The 11099-nt window shown below is 42.5% G+C and overlaps 1 long non-coding RNA gene across 1 annotated transcript; it reads right to left on the bottom strand.

The window, feature by feature from the left end:
• Positions 1-36: 36 nt before the first annotated feature.
• Positions 37-556, bottom strand: LOC130207757 (uncharacterized). Its single transcript, XR_008834334.1, has 3 exons — positions 542-556; positions 332-442; positions 37-123 (listed from the first exon to the last, which is right to left on the bottom strand). It is a non-coding gene; the product is annotated as an uncharacterized LOC130207757 (long non-coding RNA).
• Between the last annotated feature and the right edge of the window lie 10543 nt (positions 557-11099).

The raw sequence follows: 11099 nt of genomic DNA, 5'->3' as shown, positions 1-11099 counted from the left end.
TTTTAAAATGTACACAACTAAATAAAATAAAAGCATTAAAATACTGACTTTGCCCTCTCTGTGGAGTTGGCAGTTGACCGGGCTCTGCAGACGTCTCGGGAGAAGTCAGGAGCGCCTCTGACACTAGAGAACATTGAACATGTTATTATTATTATTGTTGACAAGATGAAGCCAGAATGTAACATGACATCTACGCTGTAGTTGGTGAAGCTCAGCGAGCTGCACCAGTATCTAGTATACAACCATGAAGTTTTTAAAGAATATCAACGGCTTTGATGTACACTACATGTGTATATGTGTAGGATGCAAATACAGGTAAAGTACTACACACCAGGAAGTGTGACAGTCGGCTCTGTTAAAGGATGACGTGCTGCTTCTGGCATCAGACACACGAGCTCCTGGGCAACGGGCTCAGGTCTCTTCACCGATGGAGATGCAGGAGCTGCGAGAGAGAAGGATCAAACAACAAGAATCACTTCTTGCACAGTGGACTCAGGACAGATCATGTTTCAGTGAATGTGCACAATGTTGATCCATTTACCATCTCCTGGTGGACCCTGAGCCTTGGCTGCTGCTGCCTGTGCAGCAGATGGTACTGCAACGGAAAAACCTTTGTTTGTTATTTATACTTTGACAGTACACAAAAACTGCTGTTAGTAAAGGCAGAACTTATCTTTACTTCACCTGCTTTGTTCAGCCAAATCCAATCAGACTGTTTGTAACATTATTACATACAGAGTATATTTCATTCATACACATGTGTTCATGTTGCAATGGGTTAATATTCAGGAGCCAGTCATCACTATGTCACCAAGGCAGGGGAAGCACCTTGACTTCAAACACACAGCAAACACATGCAAGCAGTTGTTGGTAGCACAGCAGTTTCTTTTCATGCACATCAGAAAACAAAGACGGATACGTACCCTCATCAGGACCGGAGTCCATACCAGGTGGAACACCAAAAGACAAACACGACCAGAACACGGTCGACACCAGACGAGTCCTGCTGCATGTGGGAGAGGAGCTCATGGTCCCAGTTGTGTGGGTGGGCGGCGCGGTGCTCTGGGTTAAAGACCTCTTTCTCGTCGTCTGGCAGATGAGGAGGATGACGAAGATGCAGAAACAGCTATAAAACACACACAAAACAATATCAAATATGCTGAATAGAATACAGTTTTAATAGCAAATCGTCTGAACTGTAAAGAATTGTGAATCTTCAGGGAGGGGAAACAAAGAAATAAAAGAGAACACATGTATACTCACAGCTCTGCACATGTTGCTTTGAAGGAGAGATGCTCAGCATCATCCTCTCCAGCTCTTCATCTTCATCCATCACTGTGATGCAAACAAACAAGTTAGAAAGAAAGAAAGAAATATCTTCTTGCATTTGTGCTTGTATGACTTGCATGTAGATCCCTGACAAGACACCAGACTCACCAATGGCTTCAGCAGGAGCAGGTGAGGCGTGTGACATCACAGGTGAGGTGTGTGACATCAGAGGGGAGACAGTGGGTGGCTGCAGCTTCTTCTTGAGGTAGAGTTGTAGCTTATGCATCTTTGTGCCTGCAGTGCAGTTCTTCTTCTTCAGGATGAAGGATGCATAGCCGTCCTCCCTGCTCTCCCAGACCTCTCGCCAGGTGCTGGAGGCACGAGTCCCAAAACCCACCAGCTGGTCATCCTCCGATGCTGCTGCTGTCACAACTGGCTTGTGTTCCTCATCGTTGAGGAGAGACTGGATTTATCGAAACATGAGGGAATAGTTGATAAAGGACAGGAGGCTGTCCTTGTTGTGCCCCGCTGCCATGGACACTCCTGCAGCTTCCTCTCTTTGCTGGTTCCTGATGAGGTAGATGGTGTATCCAATGTCATTCTCCAGAAGCTGGCGGAAGGACTTCCCCTTGTACTTCCCAAACTGCAGGATGTAATCTCCAGACACCTGGGTTGCATCTGAAGGGTCTCCTCCTCTCTGGCGGACCACAGTCAGTGCGTTCTGACCAGCTCCTCCCTGACAGCTGCAGGCTTGTCCTGCAGAGACGGTTGTCTTTCAGGACTTTGGCTGCATCGCTCGGATCCTGGCGGAGAAATCCCCGTGGTCCCTTACGGAATGAAACTGCCATTCTCCCAGGGTAAAACACATGTCTGCTCATCTCTCCTGTTATGACAAAGAGTAAGTATATTAGTAAGTATATTAATACGCTATAGACAGGCATTGTTTCCATACAATATAGTTTCTGAACCGTAAGTCCTTTGTTGAGGCACACTATTTACATGTCAATGGCAGGCAGGCAGGCAGGCTACCCCCATCCTCCATCTCCTGTGCCCTTTGAACATCTAGTGGAAAAGTACATGGAGGTGAACTCCCCCCCACTTACAGTCATGTGACTCAAGTACCAATGAAGTGTGAAGGGTCTCATCAAGAAATGATCTCCATTCCCTTGTGACCATCCCAAAAAGACCTGCATCAGATTATGAGTATACTTTTATATAAACACCTTATCACATTCTGCTGTTCTCTGTTTTAACAGTGGTGGAGAAAGTATACAGAACTTCTACTTCAGTAAAAATAGAAATATTAATAGTACCACATGGTAGTCCTGCATTAAAAAATAAATAAAATTAAAAGTTACAATTACTCACTACTATGTTTTAATATGCTGCTGGTCGTTTAATCTATAATTACACCTTTATTAGTTGAGTGTAATACATGTGGAGCAGTTAATATACGTGACTATAACTACATGTTAAAGTAAAGCTTCATCAGTGACGTTAACCGAGTAGAAGTGCGCGTTTAGTGAAGGGAGTCAATAAAAAGAGAAACACCGTGACTCCCTGTTTAGAGTTTACCGTTCCTTCACAGCGTGTATGTCACGTAATATCCACAGTATTGATATGGTCATATTACGTCATATCCACGGTATTGATATGGTCATATACACTCAAAAAACCGATTCCAGCCCTTCTTCGAGGTGACACATTTAAATATTGTTTGATACATTTAAGCTACACTTCCCCCCCGCTTTTTAATTGACCATTCCCAAAATAATGTATAATTGTTCTTTTCGAGTCAATGTCAACAAATAAACATAAAGTCACTCAACACTTGGAATGGAATACAAATAATAATAATTTTCTGTTTTTGTTTTGCTTTCAATTCAAATTGAACCCAAAGGGTAAAAATATGTTAGTAAATATAAAGGTAACAGGAGGTGAAACATTGAATCGGGTAAAATGACCCAACAGAGGGAGAGGGTGTAATATTGATTCGGGTCAAAATGACCCTAAGGCAACACAAGGGTTAAATAAATCAATTACAAAACGAAGATATTTATTTTGTATGGGTGTAACACAAAATGTAGGAATACTTTCATTTATTAGATTTATTTAGGTTACACTCACAAAAACGATTCAAGCCCTTCTTCGAGGTGACACATTTAAAGAGATGTTCCTAAAGAGATGTTCCGGAGGAGGCGTTCCCAAAAAAGCGTTCCCACAGTTTTTCACTCAGTCTTCAGCCATTTGCCACTGAATCCTACGCGCTGTCCCTTTAACTTTTCCCTCCACTGGGTATCGGTGGATATACGACCTGCAGCCCATCCCGAGACACCAGGATGGAGGCCAACATTCCCGTCTTGTCTCTGTGTTGCCGGAGGCGGCAACTCAATGGGGATTTATTCATTCTATTGAAACAGCAGCAAACATGGAAGCTGCTTCTAGGAACTCACATGAACTTTACTCTGATCCCGGCTCCTCCGGTGCGCATGACCGAGTGCCCTTGGGCAAGTCGCCAAAAAAGAAAAAATCTCCCAAAGGCTCCTGGTGAATGAATGTGGGTCAGTTCAGGGTCCAGAAGGGCCTCAGCACACATGATGCAGACGTTTTGAAACACGCTAACGTTAAGGCTTTGAATGCACCGCGGTCACATGAGCGTAAACACAACAATAGTTGTATTAACTGACATATGATAGATTTGTATCGTCGGCGTTAACGTCTCAAGCTTCCGTAACCCTGGAATGCTTCTAGATCGAAGGACTGAATCCTGCGTCGCTCTGTAACCACGACGACGAGTCACACTGTACGTCTCTAAATGTCGTTGAGTTGCCGATCCGAGAACCTCGCGGCCAAACAAAGCGCCTGGAGGCCGAAGTGGGTTCAGCGACCTTGGACGAGTTGAACCCGGTGGTCACTTACAGGGTTCGTACGGTCATGGAAAACTTGGAAAAGTCATGACATTTTAAAATGGTCATTTCCAGGCCTGGAAAAGTCCTGGAAAAAACTTAAATCACAAAAGTTTTGGAAAAGTCATGGAAATGTTGTTATAATCACATGTTCATTTATGCCGAGTTTGACATAATTAATATGTTTTTTAAAGAAAGACGCTCAAAATATAAGCCGGCGTACGCTCTCAATACGCAGAATGTTCTAAATTGTTCATGTTTATACCGAAATTTCAGATTGGTCATGGATATTTGGTTTAAAGTCATGGAAAAGTCATGGAAAAGACATGGAAACCCACTGGTCAGGTTCAGATCTTCATGCACGCGCATGTAAATACCCCAAAACAAATGTGCCTCGAACGGAGGAGGACTATCTACCAGACATGGAGACGAGGGAGGAAAAAGAAGATGGAAATAGACCCGGGGATGCTCGACGTGTTGCCAGGGACGACGAACAACGGAGGAGATCATCAAAAAGTCTACAAACAACACAAAACAATTCAGATGTCCAACCACTCTCGAGATGTGATAATCAGTCAGTGCGTTTACATGATGGTATAATTTGAATCTTGCTTTAGTCGGACTCTGCTATCTTTTGGGGGATCTGCTGTTATCCCAATATACATGGCAGTGAGTGAATCATTGGCCTTTGAAAGCATGTCATATCCGATATGATAGGCGGCGTTGTTTTCATTACAACTCGTGGTGATACAGCCATTTCCGCTTGACCTCTTCACCACCACCAACACCAACATTTGGAGAAAGATGGCGAACAGAGAGCGAGGCGAAGCTACATCCCTCTACTATTCTTCCATGGTGTTAACAGGAGTACAGCGAATGCAAATGGCGCTATTGGCTGAGTTGATAACGGAGAGAAGACGCCGTCGCCGAAGGTACACGGAGAATTTAATTTATCGTCTCTTTCGACTTCCGGGTCACGACATGGATGGGAGGGAGGGAGGGAGGGAGGGAGGGAGGGAGGAGGAGGGAGGGAGGAGGGCGGCGGGATCTCGAGCATGCGCAAAGACGCAAAGTCCAGTTCAGAATCGAATTCACCGCTACATGCCGCGATAGTCGAATTATCAACTGGATCGGATCGAGCTATCCAGGGGTGTTAATCGGATCGAAGTCGGACCGCACATAGTCCGACTAAGGTGTTTACATGAAACGGATAATTCGATTTCAGTCCGACTAAGCCAATAATTCGATTGCATGTAAACGCACTGAGTGAGACGCTCTGCAACTGGAATCACGACTTTAGAAGATTGAATTTCAACATTTCACTTTTTTCTTTCGAACGTCTCACGGCAGGAAGTTTGAAGAGGAAACCAGCGATACGCGTTGTTTTGAGGCGGTTTGCAGGTCTGTGTTTCAATCGGGGGGGTTGGCGGTTCAATCCCCGCCCTAGTTGATGTGTCCTTGAGCAAGACGCTTAACCCAGTGGTGGATGAATTGGTTCTACTTTCACCATATACAGGACTGTCTCAGAAAATTAGAATATTGTGATAAAGTTCTTTATTTTCTGTAATGCAATTAAAAAAACAAAAATGTCATGCATTCTGGATTCATTACAAATCAACTGAAATATTGCAAGCCTTTTATTCTTTTAATATTGCTGATTATGGCTTACAGCTGCAGAAAACTCTAAAATCCTATCTCATAACATTTTAATATTTCCTCAGACCAAGTAAAAAAAAGATTTATAACAGCTGAGTGTTTGTCAAGGCTCAGGAAACCCTTGCAGGTGTTTCGAGTTAATTAGACAATTCAAGTGATTTGTTTAATACCCTACTAGTATACTTTTTCATGATATTCTAATATTTAGAGATAGGATATTTGAGTTTTCTTAAACTGTAAGCCATAATCAGCAATATTAAAAGAATAAAAGGCTTGCAATATTTCAGTTGATTTGTAATGAATCCAGAATGCATGACATTTTTGTTTTTTTAATTGCATTACAGAAAATAAAGAACTTTATCACAATATTCTAATTTTCTGAGACAGTCCTGTATATATGTGTGGGATAAAAAATAATAATATCTGAAACACTTAATGTGACCTCGTTCCGAAAGGAGAATCGGCATGAGGTCGCCCGTTGTTGGATCGGGGATCAAACGGCCGGCTCTCGGTGTGAAACCCGACGCCGGGGCCGCGAGTCACGGCGTAATCCCCGTCCGGGAAGCTTTCCCATTGTCCGTGAGCGCCGACGTCGAGGGGATCTGCTTTCGGCGGAGGAGATCACAGGCGATGAACCGAGCAGCGCCAGACAAAAGGGCCGGCGAGGGGTCGAGAGGACACACGGCATTCCTCTTCTTTTTGTGTGGGAACATTCGAAACGAGACAAGAGTCCAAAGAAAACAGACGAGACGTGCCGAGCGAGCTCGTGACGTGGGTACGAGCGTCGAACTCGGCCTTTGAATTCTCGAGTCTCGGGCTTACACTCGATTTGACACTTTGACAAGCCCCGCCTCCCTCCATCAGGCTGTGAGAGCCGTTACCGTGGAGACGACACCGTCACCAGTCTGAAGTCACCACGACGCAGAGAAGTGTGAACACGCTCAAAAGATATTTGCGATGTTGTTGTTGTGTTTTTTTATTCAGTCAATCAAATACAATACAATATTATTCTATATAATATACAAAACAGAAAGATTGAAAAGGTAGAAGCAAAAAATGCTTATATATTCCTATCCTAAATTAATATCAAATAAATCAGAAAACGTATATAAAATAAAGAAAAATAACAACAACAAAAAACAAACAAAAAATATATATACATATATATGTATACATACTGTATATATATACATATATATGTATACATATATATATATACATATATATATGTATATATATATCATCAGCATTATGGCCGCCTCTTAAAGGGCCGGTGTACCTGAAGTGGTGTTTAAACTACTCCCGGACATATTGTTAAATAACTCTTTGCATTTGATTATTGTTTATTGGAGAGTAGAAATATTGTACACAAGAAAATGTCTCTAATATTATAAACACAAATCCATTTAATTGGTCACTTTCAAAATAAAAGCACAGGATATAAAGGTGATCGTATGTCTTTCAAGCCGCCAGGGGCCTCATACAATGTCGTGGTGGGCCGCATTCGGCCCGCGGGCCATGAGTTTGACACCTGCGCTGTAGACGTTCAAGAGCTAGCGTAGCATATACGAGCTCAGCTAGCTAGTAGTAGTTCTGTAAACATTGTTATTACACAGGATTTGTGAATGGTTGTCGTCAAATTCCCACAATAAACCAAAAACAACTCCTAAAACTAATCTCTAAAGTTGAAGAGATGCTCTAGAGATTGTTATTTATGAACAATAACGGTAAAAACTAAAAGCTCAGAACTTTACAAATGCAGAGTGTTAAGTTCTCACATGTTTAGAGATAATTCTGTTTTATTTCATTTGTTTTATTGCATTTCCTTGTTCAGCATGGATCTTAAATTAAAACATTTTGGATAAAAGTTACTTCTTTTTAAAACCCATTCAAGTAAAACACGGCTGAAATTTACATTTTCGGTTGATCGGGTTTAGTTTTCTCTTCTCTTTATGATTTTAATACAACTAAGTAAGGCCGTCTGCAGTTTCCCTGAAGTCTCCTCACAGTGAGGTTGCCAGTTTGGGACCATAATGCCTCTTTAGAGATCACCAGACTGTATCTGGCAACGCACGTTACAGCTGGCAAGGGTGACTGGGATTTCACTGGATTATGCTGGATGCTAACAGTTCCCCCCGCTTCCAGTCTTTACGCTAAGCTAGGCTAATCATGTCTGACGTAAACTGTGCACAAATATATAAAACCTTAATATAATTGATCCTTTAAGATACTCACTATCCTGTTTATAGGCTCACAGTGTGTGAACATTGGTTTGTTGCAAATTGGGTTAAACTAATACATAAACTAGAATGGGCACTCGGTAGAGCGCATACCTTCACATATCACAAGATTGGGCATTGAATTATTAACATTTTGGCATTAGTTGCATGCCAATTGGATACAAATTGACCATGCTATGGTAAAAAGAAGATTTTGACCTTTTCATGACCTTGACCTTGACCTTTGATCCGATAGATCCCAAAATCTAATCAAATGGTCCCCGGATAATAACCAATCATCCCACCAGATTTCATGCGATTCGGTTTAACACTTTTTGAGTTATGTGAATAACACGCATACAAATAAATAAATAAATACACAGCGATCAAAACATAACCTTCCGCATTCTCGAATGTGAAGGTAATGATGTAATACCTTTTCTTTGTGCAGAGAGGCTAATCGGTGGTGACGTAACGGCAGTATGTGTCGTAATGCCTTGCTCACCAGCACATATTTCTAGACTCTTATATTTATGTGAAGCTTCCTGTTAGCTGATATAGAATAAGGTTTCCCCAACTTGGACAAATATGAATAAAATAAACTTTATTATTCTAAACTTGTCAAAGAAAAGGAAGTGTTCTACAACTTAAATACAAACAACATGGCAACACATCCCTTCTTACAACAACACCCCAGACATAATATCTGCAGGTGAGTTCTTCGTTGTTCATTCGTTCACAACGAAGTTAAAGAATGAAACCGTGCGAGCCGAGAAGACGCGACGTCCGGAGCGCAGCGTCTGTTTCTTATCTTTCTGCTCAGGACATTCTGAGACACGCGATGTGGACGTCACAAGGTCATTTTAAGATTATTGTTTTAGATCAAATAGATGTGCGTGACATCTGCATGTAACTTTTAAACAACTGTAACCTTTCTGCCTTTGTGTGTGTGTGTGTGTGTGTGTCGTGTAACAAGGAATGTTCAATGTCTTTAGAGCAGGAAAAGATAAAAAGCCCAAAGTCTTTACTTATGTGTCCATTTCATGTTTCAGAGAGACGGAATGTTTTCGAGCTTCGTTCCAGACCTTTGAATCATCGCCCTCGTCTCGGATTGTTCCGCCAGGTTGAGGAGAGTCAAGTCAGCCTGATGATCACACGAGATGCTTCAACGTCAGAAACTCAGGAGGGCAGAGGGCAGAACCGCCCCGAAGAAATCTAATGTTGCCCTGATATCACGAGAAGAGGCAAAAAAAATTCCCATAATTGTGATAATTTACAAGCATTTTGTTTTTGTTCTATGTTGTGTGTGTGTCCCAGCTGTGTTGCCTGTACAAGGTAGGTAAAAAAATAATCTATAAATATAATTTGGAATTATACAAATAAAAAAAAGTTTTAATTGTTAATAGTTGTTAAATAGTTAAAATAATAATAATAATAATGGTTACAAACTAGAACGGACACTCGGTAGAGCGCATACCTTCGCCGCAGCCACTTTTTTGGTACCTTTTCATGACCTTGACCTTTGACCCGATCAATACCAGAATCTAATCAAATGGTCCCCGGATAATATCCAATCATCCCACCAAATTTCATGCGATTCGGTTTAATACTTTTTGAGTTATGCGAATAACACACATACAAATAAATAAATAAATACACAGCGATCAAAACATAACCTTCCGCATTCTCAGAATGCGAAGGTAATAACCACTTTGAATCTGGAGACTACTGCCTGAGTCTTATTATTGCCATTTTTATGACAATTGCTCTTTTACTGTAAGCCTAAATAAGTATATTTATCATTTCTGAACAAAGGTTAAATGTTATTTCACAAGTTTAAAGTTTTTAAATGCCCCTGGATTTCAGTCAGTGGGGGCAAAAATGCCCCCCTAAAAAGAGATGTAAATGTCCTCCCCTGAGATGATAGAAGGGAAAACAAATCTGCTCGTAGGGATTCGATTGTGGTTAGCTTAGCTTAGCATAAAGACTGGAAACGGAGGGAAACGGCTAGCCTGGCTCGGCCCGTTGTATTTGAATTGCCGAATACAAACAGAGATGTAGAAGCTAATATTTGTTGTGGTTTTAAGGGGAGTTGATGTCTAGTTTCTTATTGTCAACAACTGTAATTTACCATTCAAACTGCGGCGTTATTTGTTCATCATATGTGAAAGTAAACAGGCTTCAACTTGTGAACCCCGGGGGTAACGTCACTGGGTATTTATTTGAGGGCAACTTGACCCCACGATGAATGACTTGTCTCCTTTAGGGAGGAGAAGCACCAACAACACGTCTTCACTCAACCACGAGGGCCTCGGAGGCTTCGCTGCCGACGTGTTGAAGTGGACATTGTGTCCAGTCATCGTGTCACACCTGAGTTGTGAGGGTTGCACCGTGACGCACAGCGGAGGGCTGTCGACGCCCACCTCCATCGCAGCTCCCGCTGACCGGCTGGACAACGAGTCGGCCGTCACCGGTCCACACAGCGGTGAGCGGTGAGCGGTGAGGAATGCCACCATTTTGTTTCTCCTGTCCTCTCACGCATTCATTTATTTGAGTCACTCTCCATGTTTCTGTCCATCTCACATCTCATACCCCCCCCCCCCCCTCCACCACCCCTCCCAGTTCTCTCTTTCTCTGCTGTAAATGTCCCTCTTTCATTCAACCGTCTAAGATCTCTCTGCTCGGTCATTAACATTTCAGAGTCTAAAGTACGATTTGTACTCTTTTTATTTCTCTCTGATTGCGTGAAGTTAGTTCTGAAGAGGTTGTTTTGGGGGGGGATGGGGGGTTCCGGTATTCTTCCATTCATGGTCACTTTCTCCTTTGGCATTAATTCTACATTTGTGAATAACGCTCGCCGTTAGCGCGGCTGCACGTTTGTCGAGGTTTCGATGTTCGCAGGAGTCGAGAAAACCTGGGAGCGGTCCGACCTTTCCCAAAGAGACCTGCAGCCGCTCTACAGGCCGGCGGTCCTCAAACAGAGCGTAACGCCCGTGTGTTCAGGAGAGAACACGTGGACAACGCCAGCAAACATTTACCTTCGCGTATC

The sequence above is a fragment of the Pseudoliparis swirei genome, chromosome 18 (assembly GCF_029220125.1).
Source record: "Pseudoliparis swirei isolate HS2019 ecotype Mariana Trench chromosome 18, NWPU_hadal_v1, whole genome shotgun sequence".
Taxonomy (NCBI): Eukaryota; Metazoa; Chordata; class Actinopteri; order Perciformes; family Liparidae; genus Pseudoliparis; species Pseudoliparis swirei.
Note: the sequence above shows the minus strand (reverse complement) of the source record. Positions and strands in the feature narration are given on the sequence as shown.